At 33.2% G+C, this 11,336-nt stretch overlaps 2 long non-coding RNA genes across 3 annotated transcripts; one reads left to right on the forward strand and one right to left on the reverse strand.

Annotated features, from left to right (window-relative positions):
- Window positions 1-1,213: 1,213 nt before the first annotated feature.
- Window positions 1,214-3,910, forward strand: LOC149674070 (uncharacterized). 2 transcript variants are annotated; one of them, XR_016367052.1, is made up of 3 exons: window positions 1,222-1,591; window positions 1,928-2,124; window positions 2,764-3,910. It is a non-coding gene; the product is annotated as an uncharacterized LOC149674070 (long non-coding RNA). The 2 variants fall into 2 exon arrangements; XR_016367051.1 differs by lacking the exon at window positions 2,764-3,910 and having other exon boundaries at window positions 1,214-1,591; window positions 1,928-2,258.
- A 1,189-nt stretch (window positions 3,911-5,099) lies between these two features.
- LOC149674071 (uncharacterized) lies at window positions 5,100-10,600 on the reverse strand. The gene is made up of 2 exons (XR_016367003.1): window positions 6,199-10,600; window positions 5,100-6,121 (listed from the first exon to the last, which is right to left on the reverse strand). It is a non-coding gene; the product is annotated as an uncharacterized LOC149674071 (long non-coding RNA).
- Window positions 10,601-11,336: the final 736 nt, after the last annotated feature.

The raw sequence follows: 11,336 nt of genomic DNA on the forward strand, positions 1-11,336 counted from the left end.
AAATTAAAATTTGACCGCGTAAAATTAAAAGGGGTAGGCTAGTTACCGATTAAATTTAAGAATAAAATTGAGTTAATTAGCGGAAAAACTTCACGGTCCAATCAGTTTTAAGGCCTCGTGTTTCGAAAATCCAAGAAAGATGTCATCTGGAATGAGGGTCCTTAACATCGGATGAACTTCCAAGTCTACTTGAAAACGTCTCTGAATGACCAGCAACAGAATATCCAAGAAAATCATTCGCGTCTAAAAATTAAAATAAATTAATAAAAAATATTAAGGCAATGACTAATTGGAAATAAGTGCTACTTTAAGCCTAACAAAATAATAATTTACCGAAATAATATATTTAAATAATTAGCGAAATACTGGCGATATATTGCTAAGAAATTTTTTTAATAATCTAAGCTAAATTTCTTAAGCCTTGTTCAAATGTCTCAACCTCGTGGTCGTGATTTATTTAATTTTAATTCAAAATTATTATTTAATAGACTGAATTTACGTAAATAATAATAATTAACTGCCAGTTTCATTAAAACTACTTAATTTATTAAAACAAAAAGCTATTTAAAAAGGCTTACATTTGCTGCGCATTAACAAGTTTGTTCATTCCAACATGGCCTTGCTTAATCGATTCCAAAAGAACATTCAATGGCGGAAAAGAGCTCTTGATTCTGGATTTATTCCTTGACGGCGGAAAGAAAAATGGCTGATCGTCGGTGAAAGGCCTGATTTCCAAGAGCTGGGAAGGAAACGATCTCGACTCCACGATGCCAATCAACGAAAGAAATTTCGGCCGGTTACTCAAGAACAAAGTTCTCTCCCACAAGATTTACGCCCTCAAGACGTTAAAAGCAGACGACAAAAATTGGTGTAAATTCAACCAAGGAGTAGTACCGTTTTTCCCTTGGCCTATTCCATGGAGTAATTTTCTTGGAGCTAAAATGAAAGTTTCCTTAAAATTCCATAAAATTTGTCTGTTTTCTGCAATATTGGCAGACTGCAGGAAAAAGACAAATTTTATAGAATTTTAGGGAAACTTTCATTTTCGCTCCAATAAAATTACTCCATGGAAAAGGACAATGGAAGGTATGGAGCAATATTTTAGGAGGCACCAAATTTTATGGAATTTTACGGAAACTTTCATTTTCGCTCCAAGAAAATTACTCCATGGAAATGGACAATGGAAGGTATGGAGCAATATTGTAGGAGACACCAAATTTTATGGAATTTTAAAGAAAGTTTCCTTCTCGCTCCAAGAATAGTACTCCATGGAATAGGCCAACGGAAAAACGGTATTACTCCAATTAGTGTCGTCTGCTTTTAACGTCTTAAGGGCGTAAATCTTGTGGGAGAGAACTTTGTTCTTGAGTAACCGGCCGAAATTTCTTACGTTGATTGGCATCGTGGAGTCGAGATCGTTTCCTTCCCAGCTCTTGGAAATCAGGCCTTTCACCGACGATCAGCCATTTTTCTTTCCGCCGTCAAGGAATAAATCCAGAATCAAGAGCTCTTTTCCGCCATTGAATGTTCTTTTGGAATCAATTAAGCAAGGCCATGTTGGAATGAACAAACTTGTTAATGCGCAGCAAATGTAAGCCTTTTTAAATAGCTTTTTGTTTTAATAAATTAAGTAGTTTTAATGAAACTGGCAGTAAATTATTATTATTTACGTAAATTCAGTGTATTAAATAATAATTTTGAATTAAAATTAAATAAACCACGACCACGAGGTTAAGACATTTGAACAAGGCTTAAGAAATTTAGCTTAGATTATTAAAAAAGATTTCTTAGCAATATATCGCCAGTATTTCGCTAATTATTTAAATATATTATTTCGGTAAATTATTATTTTGTTAGGCTTAAAGTAGCACTTATTTCCAATTAGTCATTGCCTTAATATTTTTTATTAATTTATTTTAATTTTTAGACGCGAATGATTTTCTTGGATATTCTGTTGCTGGTCATTCAGAGACGTTTTCAAGTAGACTTGGAAGTTCATCCGATGTTAAGGACCCTCATTCCAGATGACATCTTTCTTGGATTTTCGAAACACGAGGCCTTAAAACTGATTGGACCGTGAAGTTTTTCCGCTAATTAACTCAATTTTATTCTTAAATTTAATCGGTAACTAGCCTACCCCTTTTAATTTTACGCGGTCAAATTTTAATTTATGGAACGCTTTAAATATTTTTTTGTTGAAAATTTTTGTAAACACCTCAATTGTTTTTTTCTCAATAAAAACTTTTTATCTTGCCTCACGTTATTTGTTTTCTTGAAATAGTTTCGATAAGAGGGATGGTTTGAATTTTTTAGGGTCTGGACTTGGGGTAGTATTTTTGAGGTCCTTTTTAGGCTTTTTTTTACTTTTTTAAAGCAATTAAGCTTAGGGTAGTATTTTTGAGGTCCTTTTTAGGCTTTAACTTTTTTAAAGCAATTAAGCTTATTTTTTTAATTTTTAACGCAAATTGATCCATTTATCATATATGCTTCATATAAGCTAAAAGAAGCCTAAAAGAGGCCCCCAAAAAATAGGCTATCTGTTTAGAGCTAAAAAATTCAAACCTTCCCTCTTAATCAAACAATTTTTAAGAAAACAAAAAAAGTGGTTCAAGGCGTAATTTATTGAACAAAAAGTTAAATAAGGTGTTTACAAAAATTTTCATCAAAAAATAATGTAAAATGTCCCGTAAATTGAAGTTTGAACGTGTAAAAAGAAATAAAGTAGTTGCAAAGATAATTCTAATAAAAATTTGAATTTTCCAGGTTCGGTGATGTTCGTCGCATCTTTGTAGGGAATGATTGCAAGGCCACCACAGGTTGAAAACATCTTGTATCGCAAATCCAAAGAATATGTCATCTGGAATGAGCGTCTCTAACAAAGGTTGAAATAATCTGCTAGGAAACGTCTCCGAATGACCAGCAACAGAATATCCAAGAACGTCATCGCGTCTAAAAATGAAAATATATTAATAACAAAAAATAATTTTAATTTATGGTTTAGTTTCCGTAAATTATTGTAGAAAAACATTTAAATTTTGTTTTTGGGAATATTTTACAAAATCACACTAAATATTAAGCCAAATCAGAATTAAACGGCTACTTTAAGGTCCTAGCAAAATAATAATTAAAGAAAAAATCAAGTAAAATATTCCCATAAATAGAATGTAAGAATTGCACTAATTATTAAGCAATTTCCATATCAGAATTAAACGGCTATTTAAGGTCCTAACAAAATTATAAGTAATAAATTAAAATAATTTAAAAAAAGAACTACGTAAAATATTCCCGTAAATATAAATTTAAAATCTCTAGCCTTAACTTCGCGTTCGTGGCTCAGTTTAAAATGCTTAAATTGATTAATTTGCATAATTAATGATAACTTATTAACAGTTAACCCTAATTAATTTAAACCATTTAATTTATTAAATAGACCGTAGTTTATTATCTAAAATAATTAAATACTGCCACGAATGAAATTTTAGCATCTCAAATTTATAATTTACGCGTAATAATTCAAAAATACCCTCGTTAATTTTAATTAATACGACGGCATAAAGTAAAAACCTAAATTTGTATAAAAGGTTTAGCCTAGCCTAGTGCAACCTAATCTGGACCCGTTAAACCATACGTTACTCAGTTTAGGTAATATAGTTTCGCGCCGTTAAATGAGACCTAATTTGCAAACAGTCTAAGTTTATTATTTAAAATAGATAAGGAATTTAATTTCCCTAATAGTTCAAGTACTTTATTTAAAATGTTCTAAATTAAACCTTGTCTAACTGACCTCGTGTCTGGAAATTCCTTCATATTGTAGTTAATTTTCAACAAATAAACATAAATAACTAACTATTAACTCTACCTAAATAATTTAAACTCTAGGGTTAAATAAAATAATAAAATGCTAGCTGGATGGCTTTGGATTATTGAAAGACTTACACACATACCGTACTAGGCTTAGCCTTTCGCGTCGATTTCAACGTTCTAATGGACATTCAATGGCGGTGAGCTTAGAGTACCGTCCCAACATCGGCGTAAAACGTGGCTTTCCATCCAATACTGCCTTCGAAAGTCAGGATTACGAGGAGCTGATCAAGGAACGATGTTGACTGGTCGCCGGTGCAGAGAGAAAAGAAACCTGAACAAGTGGCGTCCGAGTTTTATAGTAAATTCAGTCGTTGGGGGCGCTTCGAAGTGTGACGTGGGCGCTAATTCAAATAAGAGAACACACCGTTAGGCCTATATAATATTATAGACAGCGCCCCTAGCGGCAAATTTCTTCATGTATTAGATGACAGTAAATACGTAACTACGTATACAGCGCCCCTAACGGCAAATTTATTCATGTTTTAGATGTCAGTAAATACTTAACTACGTATACAGCGCCCCTAGCGGCCATTTATGAACTATCTAATGCTTACACGAATGTCTAGCAGAATATTATCATGTTATAGATGTCAGTAAATACGTAACTACGTACACAGCGCCCCTAGCGGAAATTTATGAACTATCTATTGCTTACACGAATGTCTAGCAGAATTTTATCATGTTTTAGATGTCAGTAAATACGTAACTATGTTTGCAGCGCCCCTAGCGGCAATTTATGAACTATATTTTGCTAACACGAATGTCTGGCAGAATTTTATCATATTTTAGATGTCAGTAAATACGTAACTACGTTTGCAGCTCCCCTAGTGGAAAATGTGTGAATGCCCTTTTTTCGTTCATAACTAGTAAAATAATAACAACACGTAGCTCCTTAGTTACCCACAATCCCAATCCCGTTGAAAATCGCTAACAAGTTTTTAGTGAGTAGCCCCTCGATGATTACTCGTAATCCAGACGCAACCATTAATCCCCATCCATTTTAAATCACCAATGAATCCCTTATCCTTTTTAAAGCATAAATAAAAATCAGCAATAAAAGAAAATTTTCATTGGTGAATAGCCCCTCGACGCGCTGCCTTTAACAGTGCTAAAGTGATTACCGGGAACGTGTAATCTACACATTTTCCGAATCCATTTTAGTCTAATTAATCCATTTTAAAATCCTATATACATGCCTGTAACTTATTTGACAAGAAAAGTAATAAAAAATGAGATTCATTAAATCGACGAACAATTTATTTATTCTATAGTACATTTATGAAGTATAAACAAAAGTATATAGATATAAAAACAAAAAGTAAACTTCGTTGAAACTTAATCGCGTCGTGTGATATGAGAAGCCCTCCTCTACTACTGAATGGCGTCGACCCCGTCCCCTCTGCTTGGCACTGGGAAGAAGACGTCTTGATGCAGCAGATGCTTGTGTTTTTCTTTGAAATTAGAAAAGTTAATTTTTAACTCAATATCGTCATAAACACTAGTATTAATACTTGGAATGCTTTAATTAGCAATTTAATATTAAACTGAAACTCAATTACAAATATGAGAAGTTAAAGGGGTTGTTCGACCCCCTCCCCTTCTTTTTAACCCAAGAGCAAAGCTAAGTTCCGTGAGAAAGACCGTCGTTTGCCCCACGGTTCGGACAGCCCCTTTAATATCATGAGAAGTGTAAGACTCGACGCGTACTCGAAAGCATCTCCCTTGTTAGTTTAGAGAATTAACTAACCCACAATCCGAACAACTAAGATGCAGATTTTTAGCGATATTTGAGAAACCAAATAATTTAAATTTTGAACTAAATCCTGTACGGTACCCATGTTTTTTCCCCAAGGAAAATAGTATTCTGTGGAGAATAGCTATAGGTAATATAACGCTACCAGTTTTAGCTTCAAGATTGTACAACCTTAGTCCTAAATGTCCATTATGCGAACTTAGGCACACAATAAAACAGCTTCGAACACAATAAAACAGTATAAAACACAATAAAACAGCATAAAACACAACAAAACAGCATAAAACACAATAAAACAGCATAACTTTGCTACTGTATGCAAAATTTTCATTGAATGAAGTAATTTATTCTGACTATCTCTCAGTAAGTCTCTAAAATTACGAAGTATAGGTAGTGTCATACTTCATACTTGAAGGCGATTTTTGGGTAAGTTCTTAATTTAGTGGTGATAATCCTGTTTTAGCTACTGATGACATCATTAAATGGTATAACATCCACTTGAATCTATACATGAAATTTAAGAGTTCAAACAGTTACAACGATTTTCTACTAAAATAAAATTAAAAAAAAAACACACACACATATATATTCTTCCTGAAATAAACTAATTTTAGAATTACAAAAGGTGTACTCATACGAACAATAAAACCAGATTTTTTTTAACTTTCGAATATTTTATAAATCATCTGCTAGCATCGCCGGAAATTATGATTTCCCAAAATTCGTGTTCCAAAAATTTCCAAACTCCGCTAGAATAGAACCTGAAAATCAAGACATTTCAAACATTACTGTTTCAGCCGCGAAGAGATGATTTAAAGCGCGTATTCTTACTCGATTTCCTAGTTTTGTAGAAAATCTGTTCTGGCTCATCTTGCGAGCCATTCTAACCATCAAAATAATACTTGGCATAAAAAAAACGTAATTATGATCTAATTACTAATGGATATTATTTCGAAATACTCCCACCGTTACCAAATCGCCGCCGGTTTTACTGAAATCTGGTTTTCACGTCTGACCGCTCAAATATTTACTAAATGATAGAGAAAGAATAAAACTTTCTAACCCTTTTTAATTATACTTATTGAACTCTTTTCCGGTAATTGTTTTGTACATCTAAACGAACGTGCTTAAGGAAAAATTAAAAATATTGGTAATATAAAAATATTTAATAAAATGTTTAATTCTCTGAATTTCAGTAACTTTTTCGTCAAGAGACTATGAGAGACTTGTAATTAATATAAACAAGCTAATCTACTCGACGATGCAAGGTTGTTTTAATTGACTGAAAACCACGAAGAGTTTCCTGTCTACTTAAATACTAAAGATTCAATAGCCTTTACTTTGAAATGCAATCAAACTATGCTTAAGTTAATTATGACTTATTCATAAAGCTAAAAAGTCTGGATTAGGACGATCTTTACCGGCTAGGGGTTCGCGGACCCAACCTTAAGGAACTCAACCAAACCAAGCCTAACCCCTTTCCCTAGTGTCACTGATATCAACCTATGTAGCTTTGTCAAATTCGGTAATGAATTGTGACTGTGGATAAAGAACAAGCAAGTTATGTTCTCAAAAATATATAAGATTTTCATTTTCAGGTATCCGATAACTTTTATGTTTGACAATATTAAGTTTGAAAAGTTTAATTAAAATATATTTTTAGTATTTCTCAGACTTACAGGGGTTATAACGCACCAGGGATAGATTTAATTTTAGAAGTAGGAATGGAGAACAGAGTAATCTGGGGGCGCGTCAAAGTCCCGTATTTTTCGCCGTCCCCGTCAGCAACGCCATCAAAACGTAGTTTAAAACTGAGACAATAAGATAATTTAAACTTTTCGTTACGTCTTGGAGGAAGGGACTTTTCACTGGGCTATGAGTCGGACCGAAGTAAATACTAACCGTTCTCCATTCCTACTTCTAAAATTAAATCTATCCCTGAACACACCTAATTAATATTTTCATAAGATGATAAGATATAAGTGTGCCACTTCTATTACGACGCCAGAATTGACTACATTAGGTTTTGAAGTCCGCCAAGTCATATGTTAAACTCATAGAAAGTATATTATAAACTTATGATATGATCTACAGCTTCCCGCGATTTTTTTGAACTGAATTTCAAAAAGATCCTACCGTATTAAATGCGGTTTAACTAGAAAATCAGAACTTGAATTAATTAAAGGCTTATTTCTCGTTCAAATTTCCATTGTTAATTCAAATCACGTTAAGGGTAAATCGGTTTTTGTTTACTCATTAAATATAGAAAAAAATATATAAGATACTTACATAATTGAAAAAAGTGACAATTTAAATAATTTATTATGTCAACTGGTTTGGACTCGAAAAATACTACTTTAAAAACCTGAATTTTTTCCAACTGTTGAAAGGACCATTAAAGATTCATCATAATTTATAACAAAAGGTCAAAAACGTTAAAGTTCAAACGCACCACTGAAATTCAAGTCAAATATTTAAGGAATTCTTGAGGGAAAAAAGAAAAAATAATTTTTGCCTAAAGTTTCAGTGGGTGAATTAATATGATGGTCAGTTTTAAATTTAGGTACCTAAATATATACGCCCGATGATTAAATACAAAACAAGGGATTCCTTCGTTATATACGTCGAAAAGATTTTAAAACTTTTCCCATGGTTTCCTATAATTTGACGACCTCTTTATGGCAACGCCTTCAAAATCTGGCTAAACTCGATTTCGAGGTATTATTAGAAATTTTTAAAACCGAATTAGCATTTCAATAACCCCCAAGAATGGTGTCCCAAATTAAAGGATCAAGGTTTAAAACATACAATGAATCAAATATTACGTTTTATAATTTTAATAAAAACAAATATAGGGATTTCTAGTAAGTTTTTAACCGCTAATTGATTGATATTCTCAAAGATGGAGATAGGGTCTTACGTAGAAAGTGAAAACAGAATGCATTTTATCAGAAGGGGATAATAGAAGAAGGATGACACTCTGTATCCACTTAATACTTCAGTTATGTAATCTCATTCTTGCCAGGCTCACCCTTTTTGTTTGCTTTCCCGCTAGATGGGCATTGCACCGTAAGGCGAACTTTATAATTGTTGGCACTACATCCCCAGCAATCAACCCACAAACCTCGTCTTGGGGTGGGTCAAAAATCTGCAAACGCGTTTTCCCAAATAGTTAAGCGCTAATAGAGAAATGATGAGGGAACTATTTATCGGGTATGTGATTCGATTTAGTAACTTTGCTCCAAATGTTCCGATGTTGGGAAGAATGACGTTACACTTATATCGCTTTGTGGTACACTTCTCTCGAAGAGAAGTATTATATACTTCTGATTTTTTCTATCAATCCTCCACGTCTGAAAACTATCTATCGTTATCAAATAGTGTGCTAAATGTTAATGAAATAAGTTGAACGGTAAGATCAACGCTATTCTACATTTCTGGCCGCCATTTTGTCAAGATGGCAGCGGATGAGTACCTACAACTTAAGTAACGTTCCTGCGAAATTTCAGAGTTCTAGGTAAAGCGGCTTGATCTGGGCGTTGATTAACAATCAATCTGTCAGCCAAGACTTTCACTTTCACTTATACCTATATCATAAGTTTATAAGTTATGTTCCATAAGTATGACAGTACCATTACTGTCATACTTACTAATGCTAGAGACTTACTAAGACCCAGTTCGAGAACGACTCGAGAATTGACTACACTCGGTTTAGCAGTCCAACTCCATCTTCCTATTTAGTCTGTACTAAGCCATTGACAGCGCCTCACCAGGTGTCGCTATGACGTTTCACCTACATCACTTCATAACAAGCTCTCAGTAACCAATGTCAAACTTATAGAACATCTCATAAACTTATGTCTATATGTATTTAGATAGAACGTAAGAACAATTAAAAACCCATGGTTTTATATAAGTTCTTGGAAATAATGTTTTCACGGCTGAGACATAAAAGGGAATCCGATGGATGTCTAAAAAAAAAGCTATAAAATGCAGAAAAAATCTTACTGACATGATTGCGGACTGCACCTTGAGGTCGAAAGGAAATTTAAAGGAAAACGAATTCTCAAGATTTGACCGAGACTATAGTACAAATTGTCTTACAGAAAAATATTAGTTTTACCTTTCCTTTATGAAACGAGGGGGAGGGGGGGTAAGTGTTTCGAAAGCGAGGGCTGGCCGACTGGCCCTTGGCCTTTTTGAACCAAAAAAACGGGTTTCATTTCTCGACACAGAGCCACAGAAAATGAACTAAAAGAAATTACGGATGTTCTTAATGCTAGATAGAAAGTCACGCTTTTTTAAGGATTTTAACGCTTTTTTATTATAGTAAAAAATACGGTATATAAAGACTTAATCTTAAATAATAAACATACGGGACTATTGTAAATTTCATTATAATTCTCACTAAAAAAACTTGAAGATTATAGCTTATTTTCTCGAATAGAAACAGAATTAGGGTTTCAATAAATTTGAAAAACATTTTTAGGAAATTTCTAAATATTTTTATTATTTGCCCAAGAACATAGAACTGTTATAAGATTTTAAAGTTGGTTATAGACATTAAATAATAGACCTTTTCGATGTAAAAGAAGGGGTATAGGCAGCACTCAAGGGGGTTGATACGTTGCCGTCTCTGCGCACTCATGATACAAAACGACTAGAGCGCAGGCGCCAAATTGCGAGATGGAAGGCAAAGTTTTACCCCCCCCCCCATGTCCTTCCCTTTTAGTTACATCGAAATGGTCTATTATTATTAATCAAACTAACTGTAGGATTAACAAGCGGAATTGACTTTTGTGGGCCAATTTTGTGACAATTAGCAGTCGAACAACTGAATAATGGCACTAACACCGTAATTTTCAAGCGTCGTTCACACTAGCGACGTTTTGAAGCCATTTCGAACTGTTTCGTAATGATCGATATGAAAATTTTTGCTGTAAGCTCTACAGTTGAGAGATCTTTAATTAGTATGAAAATGTATTTTTCTTCGCAATAATTTTGAAACGGTTTCAAAGTCTCTATAGTGTGAACGCGGCTATAGAGACAAATTAAATGTTTACCAGTTCATAGCTCAAAAACACATTGAAACAAAGATGAAATCTGGTTTATAAGATTCATATATTACCACTGAGGTCTGCCCTCTTTCCATTTGGAAAATTACTATTAATTAATTTATCTCATTCTCTTTTATTCACGAATGATTTGACCTGCCTAAGCAATTTTGCAAGAATTAAACGCATTTTAAATAATTAATTTGATTTCAAACAATTATTTCTCAACCTCCGTTCCGTGTTCTAGTCTATTTTTGACCTAAAATATAACCCTTTAGTAAGGTTTAGCTTTCTTGGTATGCTTTGCGAAATAGGAATTTTATACAGTTTAACAAATAAGGATGATTTTTTCGATAAGTGGGCGGATACGACGCTTGAACCATGGTGACGTAAATAAAGAGATATAATAAAGCTAATCATTGCGGCACTATAAAGATTCCTTGTGTAGCTTCCATTTTTTCCTGGTAACACCCTAAATATTGTGCAAAGAAAATCTATAAATAAAATTTACAGTTTATTACTAAATATAAGTGTTTATCTTTATTTTAAACATTATTAAATAAATTTCAATATGTAAAACTTAATTTAACAAATAATTGTGAAAATCAGTTTAAAGGGAGTACTAACTACAGTAGGCACGAATTTCCCCTTATCACCAACAAATT

The sequence above is a fragment of the Phalangium opilio genome, unplaced genomic scaffold, assembly GCF_054372755.1.
Source record: "Phalangium opilio isolate 3A_F unplaced genomic scaffold, DU_Popi_V2 ptg000048l_1, whole genome shotgun sequence".
Lineage (NCBI taxonomy): Eukaryota > Metazoa > Arthropoda > Arachnida > Opiliones > Phalangiidae > Phalangium > Phalangium opilio.